This window comes from Lygodium microphyllum, chromosome 1 (genome assembly GCF_053477565.2).
Source record: "Lygodium microphyllum isolate KBCC chromosome 1, Lygodium_microphyllum_v1.1.10, whole genome shotgun sequence".
Classification (NCBI taxonomy): Eukaryota; Viridiplantae; Streptophyta; class Polypodiopsida; order Schizaeales; family Lygodiaceae; genus Lygodium; species Lygodium microphyllum.
Window position 1 is genome coordinate 54017932 of NC_141135.1, and position 5672 is coordinate 54023603.

A 5672-nucleotide genomic window follows, 5' to 3' on the forward strand; every position below is an offset into this window, starting at 1 on the left:
TGGGCGGTCATTCCCTTTTTCCCTTTTTTACATGGCCGGTCATAGCCCAGGCCCTGTTTCCCATTGTTATTTTCTCTTCCTTGCTTTCTTTTCACTACCCTTCTATCTTTACAAATAGCACGAGTGAGAGCCCGGTACTCTTTTCCAAGATTTTAGAGTGCGCTTTTTATGCGCCTTTCCTTTTTATGGTTGCCTTGGTCTTTGACGGTTGTCCTTGCGCTTTTGGGCTTTTCTCCTTCTTTTCCTTCCGTCGGGCTACCTTCTTTTCGCCTTTGCCCGGCGTCTTCTCTGCCTTCTTTCGCTCTTGTCGTGTTTGAGGTTAACATTGCCCCCCTCCTAGACGAGTGCCAGTCCCATGGCACTTATTGGTTGAGGGAGCAAGTGGTGGTAGGCGCTGAGGACTTCGGGGGGACCAGGGCTTGGGGTCTGCAGTGGCGACTGGGTATGCGGGGGTCGGTTGGGGATGCCACGTTGGTTGAGTTTGCCAGCTCGCTGGATGTCGGGTGGGCAATTAGCATGGGAGGTTGATGAAGAATGAATGCCACTTGGGTTGTGGGTGTCGATACCTGCAATTGAAAAACCTGTCAGGTGGTCTCTCCCTAGGGGGGGTGCTAGTCTCTGTATTGTGCGCAAGACTTAGTTTGGGAGACAGGTCGAACTCTCAGCAAGCTGAGAGTGTTGTCCTGCACTTGAGGACCCAAACTGTGAATTAGTTCTGTGTAGGTATTATATGAGTGTCGTGCGTGTGCATACTTAATTATTACGTAGTTAGGAGACTGGGCGACGGGGGCTGCATGGAGCAGGAGGGTGGTAATGGGGAGACAAAGTACACCCCAGTTTTTTTTTTTTTTTCCATGGTTACATGGGAGCAGCAATACAAGGGATAATGGGAGTTCTACCCCTCATCATCCGAATTATGGGGGAGTGTGGGTGGAGGCCCAGGGGCCTTGTTGAGGAACTTCCGGCTTAGCAAGTAGCCTTTAGTATGGAGGCGGGTTTTAAGGGTGGTGGTGGAGAGAAAGGGGTGGTTGCACTGTGTGAACTTACTGTAATTCATGTCCTCCAGCAGTGCAACACAAAAGGATGGCAAAAGGGCAGCGCGCATCATGAAACGAGTCATGGTGGTGCTATCTATGGCGTTGGGATCAAAATAAAGGGGCGGAAGATGGCGCTCTTGGGGTGCAAGTTCCTGGTGTACTAGTATTCTAATTAATCTGAGGTAGTTACAGGTGGTGATGAAGGCTGGGTCAGGACAAGAAGAGAATTCAGTAAGGAATTTATTTATGGAGCTGTACAAATCGGGCAGGGTGAAGAGAAGGGCGCTCCTATGGGAAGTGGAGTTGACATTGTAAATAATGGGAAAATCAAACCTGCCATGGATGGATGGGTTAAAATCCACTCCTACCCTTCGAGGAAACGGCATAAAGGTGGGGTCGTTCCTTTCCGAAGGGAGGGTGTTGCAAAACGCCATCCACGCCTCCAGGTTGACGTCAAAAATGTGCTGCCTCCAGTCCACGGTGCGGGGTACCTGGAGGACTTTGTCCTGCCAAAATTCGCGGTCCTCGGTCCCCCAAGCAGTTGGGTGGGCCTCACGCTCCGTTTCAGGGTGAATGCCCTACTTCGGTGCTCGATATGGGGCACGCGAGTGCTCGAGCTTGAATCCGTTGGCCCCGGCAACGGAACCAAAATGTGGGAGCTTTCGCTCAACCTCCAAGACCCACGGACCGCTTATTGTTCAAGCATTCCAAGCGAGCTCGCGTGGCCATCTCTCACCTAGCCGACGCGTCGTCGATCCTACGAATGCAGTGAACTTACCTTGATGCTTGATCGAGTGCCCTCATCTCTCTCACACTTTGGTAGCTCCACGATTCTTGATGCTAGCTCAAGCATCCTCAAGCCTCCTCCTTCTCCATGCCTCATCCTCCATAGCCGCGCGCGCAAGAGAAAAGAAGGAAGGAGAAGAGGAGAAGGGGGGAGGAGATCATGGAGAGCTTCACCCTCTCGATTCCTCACTCTCTCACGTGCTCACTCCCTCACACTCTCACACTCCCTCTCTCAAGAGCACACACAAGCAAGAAGAAGGAGAGAAGAAGAGAGGAAGAAGAAGACTAGTTTTGCCACACCAAAGAATGAGCTCTTCATTCACTTTTCAACTTTTTATACAAAACCCTACTTCCCTTTTGGGCGGTCATTCCCTTTTTCCCTTTTTTACATGGCCGGTCATAGCCCAGGCCCTGTTTCCAATTGTTCTTTTCTCTTCCTTGCTTTCTTTTCACTACCCTTCTATCTTTACAAATAGCACGGGTGAGAGCCCGGCACTCTTTTACAAGATTTTAGAGTGCACTTTTTATGCGCCTTTCCTTTTTATGGTTGCCTTGGTCTTTGACGGTTGTCCTTGCGCTTTTGGGCTTTTCTCCTTCTTTTCCTTCCGTCGGGCTACCTTCTTTTCACCTTTGCCCTGCGTCTTCTCTGCCTTCTTTTGCTCTTGTCGTGTTTGAGGTTAACATTGCCCCCCTCCTAGACGAGTGCCAGTCCCATGGCACTTACTGGTGGAGGGAGCAAGTGGTGGTAGGCGCTGAGGACTTCGGGGAGACCGGGGCTTGGGGTCTGCAGTGGCGACTGGGTATGCGGGGGTCAGTTGGGGATGCCACGTTGGTTGAGTTTGCTAGCTCGCTGGATGCCGGGTGGGCAATTAGCATGGGAGGTTGATGAAGAATGAATGCCACTTGGGTTGTGGGTGTCGATACCTACAATTGAAAAACCTGTCAGGTGGTCTCTCCCTAGGGGGGGTGCTAGTCTCTGTATTGTGCGCAAGACTTAGTTTGGGAGACATGTCGAACTCTGAGCAAGCTGAGAGTGTTGTCCTGCACTTGAGGACCCAAACTGTGAATTAGTTCTGTGTAGGTATCATATGAGTGTCGTGCGTGTGCATACTTAATTATTACGTAGTTAGGAGACTGGGCGACGGGGGCCGCGTGGAGCAGGAGGGTGGTAATGGGGAGACAAAGTACACCCCAGTTTTTTTTTTTTCCATGGTTACATGGGAGCAGCAATACAAGGGATAATGGGAGTTCTACCCCTCATCATCCGAATTATGGGGGAGTGTGGGTGGAGGCTGGGGGGCCTTGTTGAGGAACTTCCGGCTTAGCAAGTAGCCTTTAGTATGGAGGTGGGTTTTAAGGGTGGTGGTGGAGAGAAAGGGGTGATTGCACTGTGTGAACTTGCTGTCATTCATGTCCTCGACCAGTGCAACACAAAAGGATGGCAAAAGGGCAGCGCGCATCATGAAACGAGTCATGGTGGTGCTATCTATGGCGTTGGGATCAAAATAAAGGGGCGGAAGATGGCGCTCTTGGGGTGCAAGTTCCTGGTGTACTAGTATTCTAATTAATCTGAGGTAGTTACAGGTGGTGATGAAGGCTGGGTCAGGACAAGAAGAGAATTCAGTAAGGAATTTATTTATGGAGTTGTACAAATCGGGCAGGGTGAAGAGAAGGGCGCTCCTATGGGAAGTGGAGTTGACATTGTAAATAATGGGAAAGTCAAACCTGCCGTGGATGGACGGGTTAAAATCCACTCCTACCCTTCGAGGAAACGGCATAAAGGTGGGGTCGTTCCTTTCCGAAGGGAGGGTGTTGCAAAACGCCATCCACGCCTCCAGGTTGACGTCAAAAATGCGCTGCCTCCAGGTAGGTTGGGAACTATATCCTTCCACGGTGCGGGGTACCTGGAGGACTTTGTCCTGCCAAAATTCGCGGTCCTCAGTCCCCCAAGCAGTTGGGTGGGCCTCACGCTCTTCTAACCATCTAGCCTTGAGCCGGGCCCCCATGGCGATGACATCCTCCACCAACGGAATGGGCAGCACCCTATTCAGAGCGGTGGGCAACTCGAAGCGTAGGTCGAAGGGGTCCCGGCTATACTCCTGTTGCTCCGAGATGATCATCTCAACACGGTACTCAGCGGGTGAGTCTTGGGTGCGCAGCGGGAACGGGACGGGCTATTTCAGGGCGGGTCTGGCGTTGAGTTTTCTTCTTGCCTTCTCCACTAGTTCCTTCCTTTGAGTGGTGTGGGCGGCTCTTCGTTCGGCGGGTGCGTCATAGGGTGGCACTTCGGTTTGTTGGGGTTGAGGGGGTGGCGGGGCATATTCCTCGTCCTGAGGCCCTAATTCAAGCTCGGGCTCACCCCCTTCCGCTTGCTCCTCCTCCTGTGTTTTTTCTTCAGTGAACCCCAGATCATCCATTTCCTGTGTTGTGAGTCCTGCTTGTGCCAGACATTTCCTTTGTTCCTCCAGGCTCTGTGGAGGGCCTCCCAGTTGCAGTGGTATGTGCAGGCCTGCCGTAAGGGCCTTGCGCGCAGTGGTTAGCTTTCTCTGCAACTGATCATTGGTCTCTCCTGTTTCTGAGTGGATGGTGTGGAGTAGCGTGTTGATGAAAGTGTGCTGCTAAGCCATCATAGCAAGTTGGGCTGCCTTTGCTTGGTTTTCAGCCATCACTTTTTCGCCCTCAGCCTTGGCCAGCCGACGCGCTAGGTCTCGCACTCTCTGCTCGTTGTGAATTGCCCACTCCTTTGCCCGCTTCTCCATGTCTTCCAGGCTCTCTCCTTGTCGGAGGGTCATTGCCCTGAGCTGCTGTTGTTGGGCTTCGAGCTCCTGGTGCAAACGGGACTGCTCTCGGTGCTGTTCTGCAATCTGCTCGTTGAGTTGGTCCCGCGTCGCCTGTAACCGGCGCACCTGTTCTGCCCGCAATTGATCCAGCTCTGCAACGTCTTCTCTGATTTTTTCGAGTTGGCTCTGCACTTCCAAGTTAGTTGCAGATAGCTGGTCATTTCTGCGCTGAAGGTGGGCATTTGTCTCCCTTTCCTTGGTGAGACGTTCCATTAGAACTTTCCTTCATCCTTCCCAAGTAGCATCGCGCTCCTTCAGGGTTTTCAGCTCCTCCACCTCCTTGGTGCTGGCTTCCTCCTTAAGCGCAGCAATTTCTTTTTGATATTCTGTTATTTGTCTTACTCTGTCTAGTTGGAGGGCAGCTTGCAATTCGCGCTCCACTGCCAGCCCTTCCATTGCTACCCTCCTTTCCTGCCTGGTTGTTTGCAACTGCGCGAGCAGCTCCTTTACATAGTCATCATAGTGGTCTGCTGGGGGTGGAGAGTGGGGCCTGATCGTAGTAGTGGCAATCTCCTCCACCTTTTGTCTTTTCTCGTCTGGCCCCTGCTCTTGCTTAGTTGTCGCTGCCCTTTTAGCCCCTGAGACTGGGGTGGCCTTGGCTGCTTCCCTTGCCAATTCTCGTTCCACTAAGAATTGTAGCCAGGTAACTATATTGCTTTCATCTACCTTTGCGGTGTGCACCAGGGTGGCCGTGTCAGGGGGCGTCACCTTGAGGGGAGTGGCTTGTGCGGCTGGTGCGGGGGAAGGGGAGGCGGGTCTGATCGGTTCTTTTCCCTTCCCTTCTATAGGAGGCGGCGGCACGGGTTCCGGTGCACCAGTGCTGGGGCCAGGCGCTTCAGATTCGGATTGGTATGCCCTGCCCGCTCCCTCTAGTTCTTCCCTACGCTGTTCCTCGATGGAGCGACGCGTTGCCAACTCCAATTCTTCTTCTTCTCTCCTCCTTAGCTCTTCCTCAGCTCTTTTTCTTCTTTCCTCTTCTTCTCTCACAGACTCTCTTCGAGCCCATTCA